This window comes from Dipteris shenzhenensis, chromosome 4 (assembly GCF_047967505.1).
Source record: "Dipteris shenzhenensis isolate YYH24624 ecotype China chromosome 4, Dip_SZ_1.0, whole genome shotgun sequence".
Lineage (NCBI taxonomy): Eukaryota > Viridiplantae > Streptophyta > Polypodiopsida > Gleicheniales > Dipteridaceae > Dipteris > Dipteris shenzhenensis.
In genome coordinates, this window is record NC_141599.1 from 58,230,364 (window position 1) to 58,252,340 (window position 21,977).

The 21,977-nt window shown below is 45.0% G+C and overlaps 1 protein-coding gene across 3 annotated transcripts in view; it reads right to left on the reverse strand.

Moving 5' to 3' along the window:
- Positions 1-21,977, reverse strand: part of BGAL17 (beta-galactosidase 17) — a 202,222-nt gene that overhangs the window by 37,332 nt on the left and 142,913 nt on the right. The gene's annotated exons all lie outside the window — the stretch shown is intronic.

Here is a 21,977-nt window from a genome sequence, read left to right on the forward strand (position 1 = left end):
CTTCATCCAATAGCATCAAAATCATTTCTGAGAAACTTGCATCATTGTTAATTCTTAGGATCTTGACAAGATCGTCATAAGCTGGTATAAGACTGGAAAGAAATACAGCCTTAGAATCATCATCTTCCATACGAATACCAAGATCAGTAAGCTGCCTAAGGATAGCGCCCATTCGATTTAGATGCTCTCCAAGCGTCTGATTTTCCATCATCTTCAAACCAAAAAATTGTTGCTTCAGTAATACCCTTGAGTTTCGAAGCCTAGATCCAAACAAAGTCTCTACTGCAATCCAATTCTCGCATGCCGTCTTGGAGAGATCAAGATGGTGGCTATACCTTCCACCAAGTGCTCGCCTGAGAATTCCTAGAGCCTTCTCATTCCTGTCTTCCCATCGATCCACCAATTCGGAGGAGTCATGTGCCTTTTTCCCGGTCAGTTTCTTCTCAATACCTGAGACTATCGACCAAAAGCCCTTCTCCATCAAATACAATCGAAGCGTGAGCTGCCAAATCGGGAAGTTAGTGCCATTGTAAGTAACCAGCTTCACCGCATGTTCAGATTTATTCTCCATCTTCTCTGGCTCTGATACCACTGATGGATCTCAGCTCGTATAAAACTATTGCATGCAGTAAGAAAAAGGGAGATCGCTATCTATTCCAAGAGCTGAGCAACTAGTGCATGAAATAGTGCATGAAATAATAGTGAAAGATATGAAAAACAGTCTCGTTTATTCATAGGCGATAGCTTTATTCATCTCCTCAGCTCAACCGAGCTTGTTGGAGTTACGACTCACACACACTTAGCTACAATGACTGATTGATAGAGGCACCGAGCCATGAACTATATGGGAGACTGTCGCCACGCTCATCACGATCGGCTTCCAAGGCATAATCAAGTGCACCAACTCCAGAGACAACTGCGCCACCAGCAACCCTTGATTACAAGAGAGACCGGCCCTTAATCTCTCTCTCAAGGTACTCCATGCAGCCAGCCATGCAAGTGACAAGTGGCTGATCCAGTCCCTCCTTTCAACCATGCTCTAATATTGACCAACCTAGAGTTTGCTTACACCAACAAGGAGGACTCTTCAAGAGCGCGAACGCGCATTGAGGACAAACCTCGCCTCCATAGAGTGGCTCAGGGAGCAGGACCCAGGATCTCAGTGGCTTAGTGACAGGTTCGAGAGCGCTCGCCTTGAGCTTCAGGACACGGAGGTTCGGTGGGCTGAGTTTTCCTATCACTCTTCTCGGGCCCGGTGGGTACATCAAGGGAACAGGATGACAAAGCAGTTTTTTCAGAGCATTGGGCCCCGTTCGGTAGGCACACAGTTGCAGCGTCTCTGAGATCTACAGGGCGTCATGCACACTAACCCGCAGGAGATCTTAGACCTGACCACAGGTTTTTAGAGCCAGCTCTTTCAGATAGAGAGGATGACTCCAGGTGGTCTTGTGGCCCGGGAGGTAGTTTGGGATCAAGTTCCAACATTAGTCGCGCAGGATTTGTGCAGCAGTCTGGAGGAGCCTTTCACGGATAAGGAGCTTTGGGAAGCCCTCAAGGCTCTCCCGCCAGAAGTGTCCTGGCGAGCATGGCTTGACTCCGGCTTTCTTATGGAACTTATGAGAGATCATCTCCACCCCTTTTTGACTAGCTTGCCAGGAGATTTTTGACACAGGCTCCCTCCCTCAGTCCCTGAGTAGGGGGTGGATTTGTTTGATCCCGAAAGGGGGAGATAGGTCAGATATCCGGCAGTGGAGATTGATCACTTTGCTTGATACTGTAAACTCTCCCCTTACCCCACCAATAAGCACCTGGCTGTGGGCTGATCTATATAAAGAGGAAACCCCTCTTATCCATGGATATGTAAAACCAAAACGAAGAAAAGTGCCCTCCAAAAAACCCCAATCTACTCTGTCATAATCTTTCTCAAAGTCCAGCCTCTGGCCACTCTGCATAGCCCACTCTGAAGCTTCCTAGAATGAGAAGGTATTATCTAAATGCTTCTACCATGCACAAAACCAGTCTGTGTATCATGAATAAGATCAAGAAGTAAAGGTTGTAAACGCAAGCTTATTGCTTTGGCCAAAATTTTGTAACAGGTGCCCAAGAGAGTGATAGGCCTCCACTGGGACACTAAATTTCTGCATCCTACCTTCGGGATCAGATGAATGAGACCAATAGTAAGTGAGCCAGGCATCTCACATGAGTCCCAAAAGCCCTACAAGGCTGAGGTAATGTGATCACCAATCATATCCAAAAAAACAATAAAGGAGGGAGAAAGTCCATCTGATCCTGGGCACTTACCCTTGTGAAGGGCCAAGAGTGCAGTCCTGAACTCTGTGTTGGTAAAGGGTGCATCTAGTGAGACTCGCATGTCCAATTTCACCAACACAGGATTGCTATGCCAAATGCCTATCTCGCATCTTCTCTAGCTTGTGTGTCAAGATCTATTGTAAGGAGGAAAGTATAAAAGTATGTAGCTATGCGCAGGATGCCATCCGGCGGATGTGTCTGCAAAACCCCATCTAAGTCAATAAGTTGAAAGACACTCCTAAATCCAAGTATCTATAGGCTGTTTCTGCTCTTCCCTCTGCAAGGATGCCAACTCCTAGCGAATATTAATCTCACGTCTGAGAATTTCTCGTCTCCTAGTATCAGCGACTGCAAGATTAAAGTCACTAATACCAGTCATGCATATGTGATACCCAGATCTGCGAAATTGCCTCTGTGAGGTCCTCCTCTGCATAAACTGGCAAAGTGTCCTCTCAAATGAGGTTCAGAGATCATCAATACGATGAGAAAGTGATCTGAAATGGAAACCCCAAATGCAATGCATATAGACCCACCTCTGTCCAAAGTCCAATCATCCACATAAAATCTATTAATCCGTGCATGTGTAGGCATCTGTGGTCTCTAGTTCGACCAAGAGAACAGGAGAGACTGAGGCTAATTGTAGAAAGCATCATCAAACCAAGCACCTTTGCCACTAAAGCGAAACAACCCAGGCTGCTCTCTCCAAGGAGTGAATCCCTCCCTCTCTATCCCCTTTCTTATCTGAAGGCAACTCAACCATGTTGAAGTCACCTCCGATAACCCATGAATCTGCAATGGGGACCCAAGAGAGCATCTCCTTCAACATAAGGACATGGTAAGGTTGAGAAAGACAACTTTATGTCCCCTGGTGTACCTTTCAATGAGGCCTGCCTATGCCTGTGCAACTTGAGATACACCCAATCTCCTTGCTAAAACTCCACATCTGTTCTCTTTAGATCTGCACACTCTTTCATCCTAGACTGTGCCCTGCGTAAATCAACCTTGGCCAACTATAGGATTGCTTGCATTCTCTCCAACTTCTTCTATGCATGTTGATTAACAAAAATCTAATTTTTGAGTGTAGAAGGTAAATTAACCTGGCATCTATATAAAGCTTCAAATGGAGGCCTCCCTATGGAATTGTGCTTTGTAGAATTGTGACAAATTCTATTAAACATAACCACTTATCCCATGGATGGTAAGCTGTAATTGGGGCCAACTTGGTACCCATCTAAGAAAACAACTCTTGCTAAACCCCGCTCATGGATTTAGCATCTCCATCATTGGCTATCTCCTGAGGGAGGCCATGCAGACTAAATATATGTTCTATGAATTGACTGGCTACCTAAGAAGAAGTATAAGTGGTTTTCATTGGCACAAAATGGGCTGTTTTTGTTAGCCTACCCACAATCACATGATGCTGTTCCATCCCTTTGCTGTGGTGGTCAAATCATGATAAAATATGAGTCCACTGTCCCCTGGAATGAGTAGGGGATTTAATAGACCTGCTGGGCAAGTAATATGTTTTGCTGACGCAGCACAACTTTTTACATGATTCAGCACATCCTTGCACAACCCCTGCCAATAGAAGCTCTATTTCACCTTCTCATAAGCCTTCCGAGGACCAATGTGCCTTGCCATGCATTTTTGCCAAGATCTAATTCTTAAAAGAGGAATGAGGTCATTCAAACTTTCGACGACTGAGCTGCTGCTCCTCCCTTGCAGCCCTTCCTCCCTCACAGCCCTCCCTCTCCCCTCCTCCCTCTCCCACCTTCACAGCCCCCTCCCCCTCCCTCCTTCTCCTTTCCCTCCCTCCATCCCCTCCCTCCCCGCTCCCTTCTCCCTCCCTCTCTAGCTGCCCTTCCACGCTGCCCCCTCCCTGCCCTTCCCCGCTGCCCTCCACTGCCCCTCCTCGCCCTCTCCCCCACCCCCCACCCGCCTTCCTCCCACCCCCCATTCTGCCCCCTACCCCTGCCTCTACCCCCTCCCTACCTGCCCCCTTACCTCCCCTTCCCCTTCCCCGCCCCCCCCTTTCTGCTCGCCATCCCTCCCCTTCCCCGAACCCCCTTTCCGGCCCTCTTCCACCCCCCTCCCGTACCCTACCCCCACTCCCCATCCCACCTCTACCATTGCTCCTAACCCGCCTCCTTTTCGGCCCCCTTCCCATCTCTATCCCCCCCCCTCCCTCTTAACCCTCCCCGCCTCCTTCCATGCCCTCCTCCTACCTCCCGCCCTACTCCATATCCTGCCTCCCGCCTGCTCCTTACTTGACATTGCCCACCTTCCTCCTGTGCAAGTAGAGCGGACCGAGTTTCATCGTGTTCGAGTCGGCCTTCTCATTCAAATTGATGATGGCTCAGCCCTCAGTCAATCCTCGCCCACTTCTACCGGCCCTGAAAACCATCACGTTTTCGAAAGACGAGTTGCAGCAGCCCAAGAAAGACACCAAGCAAGAGAGTTCCACTTCACTCTTCCCTCACATCCACAGGTCCCACCCCTCCAAGTTACAGGCCAGTATTATGTACATATCCTATTCTACACTACTACAGATCACGGGAGTAGCACCACAGATATTCCTCCGAGCCATATCCTTGCTAGAGTGTGAGAGCACACACAGAGATTCTGTATCGAAAATCAAAATCACGTAAAAAATCATTCTCCTTCTCTCACTAACTCCAACAAGCCCCATCTCCCTAGATGGATCTAGATGCCACATGTCATCATCATAGGGCCTTCCTTATGCATCTTTTCACCCCTCTCTTGGGATACTTTAATTACAATTGCCCCTAGGCACATTTCTTGCATTAGGCCCTTAGCCTTAGATCCACCTAGTCTGGTGCTATCAACCCTCACCTAGGACCTTGACATTAATTCCCTCTCGATCATTTACATGAAGCGCAAACATATATATTACAAACATAGATCCTTTAAGGGAAATGTCGACTAATTCTTCCGAGGTCATGCTACCTCGGCTAGAGCGTAACATTCCTTTCCTCTTCAGACATCAGCGTGCTTGATGATAAAGTCTGGGAACACTCTCCGTAACTGGTATACAAATTCCCAGGTAGCTTCTGATAGAGGTTGACCATGCCATGCAACCAACACCGTGGGTATCTTCTGATTTCGCACTTGCATTGTTCCTCAGTCCAGGATTCTTGTTTGTTTGCGCCTTGCATTATCCTCTATCTCCTGAAACAAAACCACACCTTCGATTAGTGAGTCACCTGCATGTAAAAATTTCTTTAAGCGCGAAACATGAAAAACCCGGTGCACCTTGCAACCCTGTGGCAATTCTAATATATAGGCCACCTTGCCTATTCTCTTTAGAATTAACCACGGCCCACAATATCAAGGTGATAACTTAGCACACTCTCCTGAAGTTAACGACTTCGAGTGCGAAGGAACTCTGAGAAAAACTTTTTCTCCTTAAATTCTCTTATAGACCGGTTTTCATCCGCATACATCTTGGCTCTATCCATAGCCTGGCAGATATTCGCTCTCGTAAGTGCTAGCATCTCCCGCATCTGAACCACAAAGTTCGCAGCACTAGGCACTCTCTGAGGTATTCCAACTATAGTTGGATTTGCTGGTCTATAACCATAATTCAATTCAAACGGACTGAACCCTGTAGAGGAATGTTTTCTATCATTGTAGGCAAACTCTAACAATGGCAACCACTTGTCCCACGTATGTTGCCTCAATGACACATATTGTGAAGATTCACACTTTTCAAAAACGCAAATGTGTGCAATGCATGCAGAATTTGAATGCCGATTGGCCCTCCAATGGGGAAGAGCGCCCTCGTGAGAGTACTTGTTTCTTTTTCGACCTACATGCAAGGTGGGAGAGAGATGACGGATGAATGCAATGCTACGTGAGATCTTCAATAAAAGGGTGATACCCTTTCATTAATGTCCCTTGAGATCACTCAAGTTCCATCTTCCCATTTACACCTACCCTTAGCCTATGACCCATGCACCTACCATTCAATGCACTCTAATGCACCCTTTCCCTTTCCTATTGCCCCTAGGACCTAGACACATGTGTGCACATCTTTATTACTAATCATTGGCCAATGTTACATAGTTTTGGCGGTACTATTTACACCGCTTGATCGATCATAAATACAAACATATAACCGCACCATCAAATTGGCACCTAACAATAATCAAGTTCTAATGACTATTAATTAACTAAATAATCATTTCTCTTGTCATGACACTCCCTCCTGCTTGAATGAGCAGAAGTCCTCTTCTGGATTTTTGCTTGTCTCTTCCTCTTACGTGCACTTTCTCTTGTTACTTCTGCCATTGCATCGCCTCTTTGTAATCTGCGAGTATCTGTGGAAAATCTATAAAGAACTCTTCTTCCATCCATTGTGCATCACTAGCTGGCTGGTTTTTAAACTTCAGTAAATACATATATCTCTTCTTTCCACGAGTACTCTTCTCTTTATGGCACACGATCTGTTCCGGAGTAAGAACTTCAGTCCCATCTTTAAGTTCAGGTTCTTCTTGATGCTAAGTATCCAAAAACGCAGAAGTATCGCCATGGTATCTCCTCAAATTGCTCACATGAAAGATGTTCTTCATACGCCAGTGGGCTGGTAACTTCAGCTCATACGCTCTGGATCCTTCTTCTGGATATAAAGCTGCTGAAATCTGAAATGGACCATAAAACTTCGGTGCTAGCTTGACATGTTTGGTACTTCCTCTCACTCACTTGATTCTTATTTTATCAATCTTCAATAAAACCCAATCATCCTCCTTGTAATTAACTTCTTTTCTTTTTTTATTGGCTTCCTTGGATTGTTGAACCTGGGCCTTCTTAATATGTTCTTTTACCTGCTCAATAACCTGTGACATATCCTCAGCAAACTGGTCAGCAGCGAAAATTCGCTCCCCCAAGTGTGTTATTGGAGTGGGGAAACATTGCCCATAGATGATTTCAAATGGGGCTTTCTTGGTGGAAGTATGTATAGTGTTATTATAAGCAAACTCTAACATGGGTATGAACTCTGGCCACCTTCTAGGTTGGTCATGGACATAAGCTCGAAGTAAAGTAATTATGGTTTGATTGGCATTCTCACTTTGTCCATCTCCTTGAGGATGGAAGGCTGTAGTAAATTTCAGTTTGGTTCCGAGATTCTCTAATAGGGCTGTCCAAAAGTTGCTAATGAAACGGCCATCATTATCGGATACAATGGATTTCGGTAACCCATGTAACCTGAAGATTTCCCTAATGAATAACCTTGCTGTTTCAGGAGCAGACAACTCTTTTTTACAGGGAATAAAATGAGCTTGTTTACTCAGCCTATCTATAACAGTGAAAATCTGCCAAACTGACCAACCTTGGGGAAACCAGACACAAAATCCATTGTAATGTGTTCCCACCTTTCCGAAGGAATAGGCAAAGGCTGCAAAAGACCAGCAGTCTTACTAATGTCAGATTTAATGCGCTGACATACGTCACATTGTTGAACAAAGGTCGTAACTTCTTTGCAAAGTTTAGGCCAATGGAAGTATCTCTCAATATTGTCAATGGTCCCTCTAATGCCTCTATGTCCAGAATATGGACTCGCATGTAACTCACTCATGACTAGATACCGAAATGTTTTGGGTACACATATGGCACGTCCCAAAAATAAGTATCCATCCACGATGGAATAAGCCTCTAAATCCCCGACCTCATTACGCTGAATCTTCCCATAAATGTCAGAGAAGTCCTCATCTAAAGGATAAGCTTCAACCATGCTCCTAATGATTTCTCCTTAATCACAGAAACGTGATTAACTTGGGGCTGTCTACTCAAAGCATCTACTAAATTCTCCTTTCCTGGCTGATATTCGATATTTGGTTGCCCAAAGGATTGAATATATTCAGCCCATTTGATTTGCCTTGAAGAGACAATGGGTTGAGAAAACAAGTGCTTGATAACTTTGATGGTCATTCTTAATCTTGAAAGCAGAACCATATAAATAATGCTTCCATAACTTTAGAGCATGAATGACTGCCAATAACTCCTTCTCATACGTGATATATTTTAATTCAGCCCCTTGAAGTTTTCTACTCTCATAAGCAATGGGATGCCCTCCTTGCATCAACACTGCCCCAATCGAGGTACCACTTGCATCCGTACATACAACAAACAACTCTTTGTCCATGTCCGGAAGTGTTAACACTGGTGCAATCACCAATGTTCTCTTAAGGTCCTCAAAAGCTACTTGGTGAACCTCTCCCCACTCATACAAGAAATGCTTCTTCAACAAATCTATTAGTGGGGAAGCAAGACGTGCAAAATTCTTAATGAATCTGCGATAATAACTACACATCCCTAGGAACGATCTCAGCTCATGTATGTTTTTGGGTATTGGCCATTCAATTATGGCCTTGACCTTTTTAGGGTCAACCCGAATTCCCTCGGCAGACACAATGTGTCCCAAATACTCTATTTCTGTCTTGAAGAACTCACTCTTCTTGGTATTTAGGAACAATCGATCCTTCCTTAGGAGCTCCATCACCTTAGCAAGGTGATCCTTATGCTCTTCCTCATTCTGGCTGAACACTAAAATGTCATCAAAAAAGACTATGACAAATTTTCCCAAGTAGGGTCGCAAAACCCTTCTCATCGCCTACTAAAAGTGGCTGGAGTATTAGTTAGGCCAAAAGGCATGACCAAAAAATCATAATGTCCAGTGAGAGTGCGAAAAGCAGTCTTATGTTCATCCCCAGCTTTCATACGAAGTTGATGATACCCAGATTTCAAATCCAATTTGCTAAAAACTTTAGCACCTTTAAGCATATCCAATAAATCATCCACTCTTGGAATCGGATACCGGTTCTTAATCGTAAGTTTATTCAAAGCACGGTAATCTATACACATACGATATGATTCATCCTTCTTCTTAACCAATAATATAGGTGCTCCAAATGGAGAATTGCTTGGTCGAATCAGGCCTTTTTGCAACAGATCTTCAATTTGTTTTTCTACCTCCTCCATTTCTATCCTGTTATTGGTCTTAGATGATGACCCATACTCCTTATTGAAGGGTTTACGAGGATTCAATTTCCTCTCGGCTATTTCAGCCAGCTTAGTGAGGTCCTTAAGCGTGGTCGAGTTAAACATTTCAACCTCGTACCTTACTTTTGGGCTTAAAGCTGCTAAATACTTCTTTCTCCTATCTTCCTCACTCTTTTCGGGTAACTCTAGAGAGAGTTTCCAAAATCTGGCTGTAAAATCTGCATTACTCTCATTATCGAACTGCCTAAACCTCTCCCAACGAAAGGTTAGGTTCTCTTCATGCCTCGGTGGCATGAAAGTGGCTTTCAGTTGCTCCACGAATTTAGCCTATTCATGAATAGGCTCTTTTCCTGTTTGTGACAAGGACCACCACATTAGAGCATCCTTCTGCGGATGCAATGTGGCAAGAGCAAGCTTCTCTTGCTCGGTCTTGTCTTGATGGGCAAAGTATAGCTCAAAATGACGAATCCAAATGAGGATTTTGTCAGCCTCCCTCGCCCCATCATATTTGGGAAACTCAATTCTCTCTCGCGGTTGGAATTTGGACCTCTTAGAAGGGTTACTCAACTCTTCATCCCCGAAGTTTAAAGTCCTCTTAGTCCCTAATCTTGTTATAGTGGACTGCTCAATCATATTGCTAAGCTGGAAAACCAGCTTATCAACAGGAGTCTCCTCTCTTCCTCTTGCACTTGGATTATAATCCATGTGTATTGGGTTTTGAGTTGAAGGCGTGAACTCAGCCCCTTGTTCTTGGTTGGTATCATTTCTTCTTTCATTACGAAAGGAGAACTCCCTATCAAGAGGTTTTTGAAGGAGAGACTCTTGTAAATCTATTTGTGGGTTATCATACTCAAGATGTGTATAACTCTCACCTAATCCATCCTCTTCAAGAGGGGGTGAAGGTATTCTTTCTCTCTCTCCTTGGGGTAATGCAGGAAAAGGAACTCCTACATGAGTTCTGCCCACCTAGCTTGGCGGCCTCTCAAGTCAGGTTGTTTACAAAAATGTTTCAGAGTATCATGATCAACATCCACATAAAACTCTGAGCCATACAAATAATGTCGCCATGGTTTCAAAGCATGGATAACAGCATACAACTCTAATTCATGAGTTGGCCAATTCCTTTGAGAGGAAGAAAGCTTCTTGCTTTCAAAGGCTACTGGCCTTCCCTCTTGAAGGAGAACTGCTCCTACCGCAATGCCACTTGCATCAGTTTCGAAGAACAACGGTTTCTGGGGATCAACTATTTTTAACACCGGTCTTGTGACCACAGCTTGTTTTATGGTGTTAAAACTTTCTTGTTGATTCTGTCCCCATATAAAAGGTACTTTATCTAAGGTTAGATCAGTCAATGGCGATACTATTTCGGAATATCCTTTGATATGCCTTCTATAAAATTGGACAAATCCCAAGAATGATCGCAAAGCGGTCAGGCTATGAGGGATTGGCCAAGTTAATATCGCAGCCACTTTCTTTGGATCCATTTCTACCCCCTCTGGAGTAATTATAAATCCTAAATATTCAAGTGTAACCATACACAGTATAGTTTTCTTTTTATTTACATAAAGACTGGCTTTCCTCAAAGTACTGAACACTATTCTTAAGTGTTCGCGATGCTCAGTAATACTTATACTGAATACTAGAATATCGTCAATAAAATGTACTACAAACTTTCTGATATACAGACGTAGTAAATCGTTCATAAGCATGACGAATGTAGCCGGAGCATTGGTAAGTCCAAAGGGCATTACCAAAAACTCATAATGAACAAACCTAAGAAAGCGGTTTTATGCACATCCTCGGCTCTAATCCGGATCTGATGGTAGCCACACTTAAGATCTATCTTGCTGAAAATCACGGCTCCATGTAATGCATCTAGCAAATCATCAATCCGAGCCATCGGATACCTGTGCTTAACAGTGATATTATTCAATGCTCTGTAATCTATACAGAGGCGAAACGTATCATCCTTTTTCTTCTTTTATATCACGGGCGAAGCAAAAGGTGAGAAACTTGGTTGAATCTGCCCCAACTTGAGGTATTCTTCCAGTTGTCTATGCACCTCCGCTTCTTCAGTAAAACTCCTTCTATAGGGAGGTCTATTTACAAGTTCTGCCCCCGGGATTAGTTCAATCTTATGCTGAACATTCCACTCTGGAGATAACCCATAAGGTAGTTTATCCCTAAAACAGTCAGAGAACTCCTCTGCTATAAGATTAGCCAGCTTGGCCATCTCACCACTTTGCGCAACATCAATGCTAGCCGAAGAATCATCAACCTGCACTACCGATGCCGTACAAAGGAATAAGAACTCTACTTGAGCTTTTCGGATTTCCATCACGGAAACCAACGGTCCCTGAGGTACATCTTTTTCACCTCGCAAGACATAAAGCACATCATTCATCTTGAATTGATATACGTGCTTTTTCCAATCAATGGCTGGATTCTTCGTAGAATGCCATGCCATACCCAGGGCTATATCTGCATGAGAAGGCTTAGTCATTTCAAAATCAAGCTTCTCAGCATAGTCCTGAATACGAAGCTCCAACTGGGTAACCCTTTGGTCCCATACTTCAGTTGAACTTCCATCTGCCATCCTGACTGTATATGCTAGTCAGATGGGCTAGTCTTTAACTTCAGCCTCTTCTTAATTACATTGTGAGTTGACTCCGAGTCAAACAACACAATGACATCATGATTGGCCACTTGCCCTTTCATCTTAATTAACTCCGTATCATTAAAGGTTGTATACCCCGTTGCTGCGGGCTTAGATAGGATGTTATCAGGTGCACTCGTTACTAGCTTAGCAACAGACACACATAACAAACAAGGTACTGACCTCTGAGAAGATCCCGCTAGCTGAATCTGCATCTGTTCCGTTCTGGGACTTCCCTCCATTTTCACGTCGCATTCTGAGGCTACCATCTCAGCCATCCGACGATCCTTATTTCGTGGACAATCCTTCCACTGATGAGGCTGAAGGCAACCAAAACACAAGCCTTCTCTCCTCGCTTTTTCTCTTTGCTCTGGGTTTAAGGGAGACTTCGACCAAGCCCGGGCTGCCATTGGCGTTACTTTCCTCTTCACTCCAATGGTGATACTTGATTTAGGAGTCTCAGTTGGTTTCGCCTACTTGGCTTAACCACTCAGCTAAGAACCACTCCCTTTACTAATCCACTTCTTCTTAAACCCAGATTTCTTTTGGTAACCATACTGCGTTCCGACCTATGCAAACCCACTTGGCCTGCTGCCCTTGGCATCTTCATAGTTCACGGCTATGGCTATTGCATCATCCAACGTGTTCGCATACTTAGCCCGAACTTCCATTTTAATCCGATCATTCAATCGAAATATGAAATCTTTCACTTGGATTGATTGAGGTAGGGGTTCATCAACCTTCATTACGCTCTCTCGAAACTTATCAGTGTATTCTGCCACTAACAAACTTCTCTGATGAAGGTTTCTATATTGATCCCAAGCTCGGGATGCTTCGTCGGGAGGTAAGAAGTGTTTTCTGAATTCTCTTTTAAACCCCTCCCAGGTAGTGGATGCAATACCATCTTTCTGTTGTTTAATCCACCATCGATCCGCTGCCTCACTAAACATGTGGGTGGCCTAGCGGATTTTCTTGATATCATTTCTGATTTCACAAATGGGAAACGCCTCGTCCCATTTGTGTAACCAGGTCTCAATGACATCAGAACTATGGTCATTCATCCGACCAGAATACTTTTCCGGCCTATAATTGGCAATATTAGGTACTTTAGCCTTTCTAGGCTCGACCGTATGGACACTAGACTCCGGTTTCATCGGAGCCTTTCCTTTCTCATCTTGAGAAGGTCTGGCAGACATATTGTGTATCACTCTTCTAAGTTCAGATTGCCCTGCATTTGCCTGTAACTGTTGCACTAATAACTGCTGTAAGGCATCCTCAAGTAATGCAATCCTGCCAGATAAGGTGTGAACTACTGGGCGCGACACTTGCTGGGTCGGCCAGACTCTTGACTCACCAGGGTCCCTCCTGGAAGCTCCTTCTGCTTCCATTCGGGTCAATGGGTGTTTTGCTTTTTTTTTTTTCTTAATAAACACCGCTAGAATATTGTATTTACAAACTGACAAAATTCAGTATACTGGCACTCTGACACAATTCCCTATTCTAGGAAATACCTGCAATCCCACATGCACACGGACTAGGCATTTGACACAGACATAACCCAAATACCGCTTTTCCCTATACTAGGGAAATTCTTGCAAATCAACTCTGACTGAAGCACACAGGCATATACACAAGCATAGTCTCAAAGACTGTCCCTTTTTTTTTTCTCCCATTTCAGATTTCCTTCTGCTGTATAGGAATAAATCAATTGTAAACTCTGCTGTACAGAACAAATCGACTATAAACTAAGATGTTGTATAGAAAGGGAGCAAATGGGAAGGAATGATGCTCCCTGGAAGTTCCACGAATCGCTGATGTCTCAAAGCCTACTCTCTGTCTCGGCGCGAATTTTGAAAGCGGGGGACCCGTCAACCACGCACTGTCGTCGAGTCACCCACATGACCATACCGCTGCCCGTGCATCGCCCATCGCTACGTGTGAGCTCTCACGAAGTAATTCTGTGCTCTTGCTTTCGTTAATACGCTCCTCGCGGAACTTTTATGTGAACCTACCCCGCTAATTCTAGAACCCAAGGTGCAACTGATTTTCAGCGCACTGTCAGGTCCAAATCGTCACGCAGCTCGCACTTCACTGCGCTCATCACGTCGAAGGGTCTCCCCTTGTCTTCTCTAGTTCTTTCTTGAGTACAGGAGATGGAGTCCTACGATGTCTTTTGGGAGTCAGTGACCGCACCCTGTGATTACGATCTTCCTACTACTTGCTTGCATCACGCTGTCTTTTCGTCAACATGCCTTACGGGAACCCTCCGCTCCGGCGACAGCTTATAAGCTTGGAGCTTGGCTGTTTTGTCGTCCACTAGTCTCACGTTCTTTCCACGAAGTAATCCTTCGTCCAGTCACGCTGCAAAATTCCATTCTCACCCGTAACTAGCGCAGAGAATTCCACCTCGTCGCTTCTTAATACACGTCGTCTCATGCGCCTCTATGAGGTTCCCTCGAGACCTCTTTCTCTTCCCCGTCGCACAGTACCTTCTTTTGTTGCTATGCGGAGCGTCCTTTTAGACACCCCTCCCAGTACAGCCTCGTCCTCGCAGCTTTTCACTCCTGGTTTATCCATATCTTTTGCGAGTGCAGTCACAGATTTCGCTTAGTACCCAGACAGGCGTGAGGGTTGGGAGATCCTAGCAGATGAGATCGAGCGAGATTATCAGTCACCCATGCTTACAGGCACCTCGTCGTAGATTCTTCCTCTCCCTCTCACCTATTCCAGGAGCAGAGTTAGGACGACTCAGCCCTTTCCAGATCTTCTGACTCCTAGACCTGACCCCAGGATGGTTGACAGAGATCTGCCCGTTGAGTTTTGGCCATTTTTGGCTCGAGGGGTTTCCAAAGACTCCCTCACTCGATTGGAACTCTCCTGATATTTTGTCGACGGTCAGAGGAGGTAGAGGAGTACTTGGTATCTGTTACCCTGTCCAGAGAGGGGCACATTCTTCGTTTCTCCGCAGGCAGCTTTCGATCTTGGGGGAGCGAAAGTTGGTCAGCTGAGTTACTTGACAGTGAGATTGCTAGACAGCTCATGAGCATGACTCAGTTTTCAACGGTTCACCGTATTTTCGGCTCGCAGATTCATTCTTGCCCTAGGACTCTTCGACCTGGCTTCGGTGGCAAGGCCTTTCTGTTTCTGTTCTTTGAGATTCAGGGAGACCTTGATTTGCCCAGGAGTATTGGTTTTGGTTTGACTTTCAGCTCCTCAGTTCACGCCAGAGTATTATTCCCTTGGATGGAGCCATTTTACATGAGTTGGGGCAGATTTGGAGTTTGATCAGAGACCGACTTTGGATTGTGCCATCATAGAGAGTGATTTGTGCAGCTACCACTGGCATCCCCTCACTTCCATCCGATGTCTAGGTTGTCCATCATTTCTTGGAATGTGAGAGGACTGAACGGCCACAGATTTACCTCAGATGCAGATGGTCGTAGATCAGGAGTTCCTAGATTGCAGTTGCTTAGGGACTCCCTTCCGTTTATTTCCTCAGGGTCCCCTCCAGACATTGTGCTTATCCAAGAGCATAAGCTCTCCCAGGATAGGATTGACAGATGCAGATCCTTACTCAGAGGACAGAGCCGGACATATTGGAGCCCAGCCGATGGCACGAGGGGAGGAGTTTGCATTTCAGTTTCAGCTAGGTGGGCCTCAGAGATCACCCAAGAGGGTACACTAGTGGAGAGCAGGGCATGCTATGTTATTCTTCAGATTGAGAGCACAGCAGTTGGTGTTCTCAATGTGTATGCTCCCATGGATCCAGCCCACAGACGTGCTTTTTGGAGACAACTCAGAGAGTCCCTTCCTCAGGCAGACACCTAGATTGTTGGAGGAGATTTCAACATGGTTGAATTCTCTGAAGACAAGTCGGGCCAGACAAAGGGTGGCCTTTCTGATAGGGAGAGAGTGGAGTGGGATAGTTTTGTTTTGCATGCTGGACTTCATGATGCAGCTCGACTGGATGACTTTCGTCACTTGGCTAACAGTCTTCAGTTCTCTTGGTATGGGGTTTTCCATGGCTCTCTTTCTTTGGTCAGACTTGACACGTTTTATATTGGCCAATGGGGCCAGGCCAGAGGAGGACAGATTAGGATCCGCCCGGGTTATCTTTTATCTGACCATGCTCCAATCCTATTACAGATTCTCCCTACCTCTCGATTGGAGAGCACAGGCTCTGTGAGAGTTTCGGACTTTGTTTTTCAGGACACAGAGTTCGTGGAACGGTTGAGAGAGGCTTGGTTGTCAGAGGACACTCCTGTGGATCAGGGCTGGGTGATGTGGGTAGAGGGGGCTTTGGCTAGAGTCAGCATGGCCTGCCAGTTGAGGGCAAAAGAGGAGAAGGAAAAGCTCAGAATCAGAGATCGGAACGCAAGAGCGGAGGTATCCAGACTTCAGAGATTGATTCAGAGTTTCCTTATTCTCTTTTCATCAAAGGGCAGCTTTCAGAGGCTCAGGAGAGACTAGAGGAGATTCAGGGCAGGAGGGCCCAGTTCAGGTTTTACTCCCGGTAGACTTTCTAGATCCAGAAGGGGGATAGATGCTCTAGAGAGTTCTTCAGGGCAGTGGATCAAAGATACTCTTCGGACAGTCTTCGTAGACTTGTGGATGAGGCCGGGTCTCTTCAGACGGACCCTCACCGTCTTGTTGAGATCACTTCTGATTTCTATTCCACTCTTTACACCACCGATCCAATCACCAAGGAGATTATCAGAGCCAGAGAGGAGATTTGGAGTCATGTCCCCCAGATGATCACCTCCATGGCCATGACCATCCTCCATACGCTCCATATTAGTAAATGTACTATATATCACTTTGGAACGTGGCGTAATAGGTATGGGATGCCACCACCTATTATTATCCACCATTGGTTGTTGATAGACAACCTAATTCAAACACAAATACAATCATGTTATTTTCCTTGCATCGAAGGTATCAAATATTTAAAAGTGAGTATTTTTACTTGTGTGTACAATACATGTTCACATTGTTGTAGTAGTACTAGTGTGTCCTTACTTTGCCAAAAATTTGTGGAGTCAATAGTTACAAAGCCACTTGCATGGCATTTGATTGTTGCATTAGGGCCTCTTTCCACCACGTCCTCAAATCACTTTACATTCAAAACATACACAAAGAAAAATCGAAAGTCAAGCTTAATAATATCTTGGATTATGCCACAATAATCATCCATGGCTCCATTGGCTCCCTCAAAGCTAGCAATGACGCCGCAATCTTGTGGATACCCAGAGGCACCTCCACGAGATATCTAGGCTTCCAGGTTGGCATTGAGGTGTCCCCGACGCAACAGTTTGGCCCAGTTCTTGAGAGTATCCGAAGAAAGCTAGCCTACTGGAATACGGCTAGACTTTCTTTCGCCGGAAGAGCGCTGGTACACTCAACCAGGTTTTACTAGCGACTATGTGGTACGTTGCGTCATGTTGGTGCTTTCATGCTGACTCGATCCGTCAGGTGAGGAGATTGCTTCGGAACTTTCTGTGGAGTGGTGGTGATGGTTCTGAGGACACTAGGGCCAGAGTTTCATGGGATACTATCACTTTACCTTTCTCGCAGGGAGGACTTGGGGTTCTTGATCCGGAGATGCAGAGCAGAGCCCTTTTAGTCAAACTTCTTGTTAGAGGTTTGACTCCAGGAGATCAGCCGTGGAAGCAGTTCTTACTGCATGGGATTCACCAGTGCACCCCCAGAGCAGCAGGTCAATGGGCAGGTAGAGTTAGTTGGATCTTCCTGACGGACCAGCATTCTCAGCCTTCCTCACCACTTGTGAAAAGGCTTATTTGGATATGGGATCATTTTCGACAGCACCTCATCAGAGCAATTCCCTCCTCCAGAGAGAAAATTGCCCGACAGCCACTTTACCATAACCCCTTGGTTCGGTACCAGGGATCTTCCCCTGGTACAGAACTTAGGACTCCCTTGGCCATATGGCATGCTCAGGGGGTTGTGACAGTCGAAGATTGGTTCAGGGGAGGTGTGGAGATGTCAGAGAAGGTGATCAGAGATAGACATGGGCCACTTGGACAGAATGCTGCCACCAGATTACTGATCATGAGGGCTATTCCTCAGGAGTGGAGGGATATACTTACAAATCCAGCCTATGTTCATCCCATTTCTACTTGGTCAGGTTGTTTTAGTGAGGCTGGGCTATGCATTGGAGTTCGTTTAGGACTGGCACCGTTTATTTATTTTGAGACGGACTCCTCTCACAGATTGTATCCCACTCAGCCCCTGGATCGACAGGAGCTTCTTTGGCAGAGAGTCACGGTCATTGGTTGTCGGGTAAGGAATGGGCCACAGATCCTTCCAGGTTGACCATTGCAGAGGATACTAGATGGAGACTTTGGATTTTTCAGGGTCGACCTCTTGCGGAGCTTGACTGGGATGCTCCGGTTGCAGGCGTTCGTCCTCTTTCATTTTTCTAGTACTCGATGAGGGCAGGTTATAGGCTTCAACAGAGAGACTCTCATCACCTACCATCTACCTCCCAGCATTGGCACGCACAGGGACTTACTGCAGAGCTCTTGCTGAGCTACTGGACCCACTTTTGGGGCATCAATAGAGCCAGGAAAATCTCCTACTTTCTTTGGCTCACTATACATAGGGGCATACCTGTGGGTGCTTGGCTTCAGCAGATGGGTAGACCCTCCTTGTGTATGCATTGTCAGCTTGCAGAGGAATCTAGCAAGCATTGTTTATGGAGTTGCACCAGCTCTAGAGTGGTATGGACAGGTATCTTCAGGTTGTTCTCATATGTTACATCTGAGTCCTTCCTAATGACTTGGGGCGCTGCCCTTTGGGGGAGAGGATCTGGAGCCTTTACTCTCTTTGAGTCAGAGCCAGGAGACCACGGTTTCTTCCTGGTTTCTTCCTGCAGCATTGCCAGAGACGGGGTCCCACGGAGGCCAGCATCATGAAGCCGCAGGATTTACTTTTGGTACCGGTACCAGCTCAGGATTCCATGCCTACTTCAGCTGGAGGATCAGCCTGGGAGGTGATTTCCACCATTACCCTATGGCGGATATGGTGTTCGCGATGTTCTTTTGTCCTTGGGGGCCATTTATGCACGGAGGCTGACACTCTCGCTTCCATTTGGGCAGAGATTATCTTCACTCTCAGGAGTCAGTGGGAGCGGTGTACAAGCACCTCTTTGGCAGCTCGTGGGAGACTTATATCCTTCATGAGGACATGGGACTGCTCTTTATTTTTTCATTTGACCCCTTTTGGGATGTCGTGCCATTTTAGACCACCTCCATGGCTTTTTTGCCACATTGTTGAGGCTAGGGATAGAGTACTTTCTCTCCCACCTGTTGTATGATTTGTTTTGAATGGAATATATCACTCTTTATTTTAAATATGCTTTTTATGGTCCCTTCCTTCAAGTCCCTATAGTAAATGCATAATCTGAAAGTGCCACCTTTTTTCTCACCAGCAAAACAGGGGAAGCAAATAAAGATCGACTATAAATGATGAAGCCCTTGTCCAACAACACCTTCACTAAAGCCTAGCCTCCTCATAGTGCCCTCCAAGAAACCCCAGTCCACCCTGCCATACCAAATAAATGGCATGATCAACTTCCCTTTTAGGGGAAAGACGAGGCAGGGGTTCCTAGAAAATATCATGATATTGCTGTAGTCACCCTAGCATGTCAACATCCTCCACTTTGAAGCATTTTCTTGGTTTCTGGATATCTCCAGACTCAAGCTCTAAAGTAAACAAACTTGAGAATCCTCTTGAATTTTTTGGCTATTACCAACTGCAATGTTTGAGAATGAATAACAAGTAAACAAACTGCCTTACCTTTGTCAAGGAAGGTCATGGTCATATTCTGTAAATTCATGGTGACAGCACCCAAAGTTTGGAGCCAATCACAGTCAAGTATTATGATATCAATGGGACCGAGATTGAAAGCAAATAAATCAACCATGCAGGAGTAATCTGAGGAAAGGTTGCTCACAGCATTAGTTATGGAAAATTAAGCATGCCTATGGAGATTTCAGAATCTAAGGATGAATTTTCCTAAACAGAAACTGCAGAACAGTTTCATGATTATGCTTAGGATGATGTCTCAAGGGATAATGAGAAGTATGTGTTCAATCCAGGTGGTCACGACCATCGTGAGCTAAGAGCTATGAATGGCTCTAGAACCTGGAATTTATTATCTTGTTCTTCACAGCTGATCGTCAGTCCTTTACAGGAGTGGGTAAGCATAGCTCCTATCATCCTGAAATTTATTTTGACTATTGTGGCCCTACAGGGAAGCTGAGGGTAGTGAGGCCGGGAATGATGAAGAAACTACACGGGACACAATCAGAATTGTATAAAATATCTGCAAATGCTCTTAATGGTGTAAGCAGTCCTACCTTTTTCATGATCAAGGGGAAGGTAATGGGCAGAGATGCCTATGTTCTTGTGGACCCATAGCTTTGTAACTTGCGAGTGTGTACATTCATTTAAGCTACCTGCGGTTGATCTCCCTCACAACTTGAATGTTGAAGTAGCTAATGGCACCTTCAGCTGATTTATCCTTGCACATCTTATGTGATCCACGCCCCATTTTTCACCACATCTGCAAACAGAGACGTTTCTTTCTCCTCTCATCCATAAGAGATTGAGATAATTGCTTATGTACCCCCTTCTTATCCTTATCATTACTCTTATCTTCTGAGTTAAAATTCTTATGATTACCTAGGGATAATTTTAACTTGGATCCCAGCAGCTGGCTGAAGAGGTCTTGGAACCAAATGAGATTTCTGATCTCATTTGAGGTCTTGGATCCTGGGATCTAGCTGAAGAGGTCTTGGAACTAAATGAGATTTCTGATCTCATTTGTCTTCTTTAATGAATAGTCCACAGCGGCTGTTTTCTAGAAATACACAATACCAATGGATTTCTCCTTGGAATTGTACTTGGTTCAAACATTTCTGTTAGCTGCATAGCTTCAGCCAAGGCCTTAGGTCTAGATGCCATCACATCAGAAGCAATTGCTGGCTAATAAACTTAATCTCCCTCAGTCTTTCATCAACTCCCCTAGCAAAAAAAGATAGCTTCCAAATTTGCTTGATTTAATGCTTGACTGAGCCATGTTGCACCGGATCATACCATTCATAAATATATTGGTCAACAACAAGAGGTGAAAGAAATGTCTCAACCATCTCATGCCTAAATTTCCCTACGTAGTCATTGAAGGTCTTACCTCACTGTTAATTTCCTGAACTTTATGCCTCCACTGCCTATGAGCATAATCTTGTAAGTGTAGACTGCAAATTGGATTTCAGCATCATCATCCCATGGGCTCAATTTCAAGTAGTCCTCCAAGACTTGCTACATCAATTTACTGTGCTTCTCCATCATTTGTTGCTGTTGCTCCAACATTACTATCACGAAGCCTTTAAAATTAGGTTTAGTGTTAAAGATGCACTGACCTAGAAGATGATTGACTCTAAAGTCTTGGAGAGGTTTAATTGAAGGGACAGTCTCAACTGGTTCATGATCACTCAACCCTACATTTTCGAGAGGCGCAACCACCAAATTCACATCGTCTTCCGGCAAACACATTTCCTGAGCTGCTTCAGAACACATTTTTGGTTGCAGATTCACAACCATCTTACCCTTCCTGGAATTAGAAGTAGGCTTCCTAGGAGCCATTGAAAAACCACTATGCCCCCAATTTCCTCAGCTTTAGATCAAATTTCCCTAGAGTCTAGCTAGAGGCTAGGGCGATCAAGACAAACCGAATATGAAGTAATTTGGTGCATTCAAATAGTAGATTGTTGACAAACTTTCATTTACACCTGCGTTAGACATAGGGATGCAATGTGGCGTCAAAGCCTAATAATTTGTTGATTTCAGCACATAGGGAGAATCAAGGAGTCAAGACCTCTCTATTGATGCAAAAAGCCCAACTTTTTTAGCACTTTAAAATTTGATCCTCTAGAAGAACGAGATCCTTGGCACTTTTTGGGATGAAGTT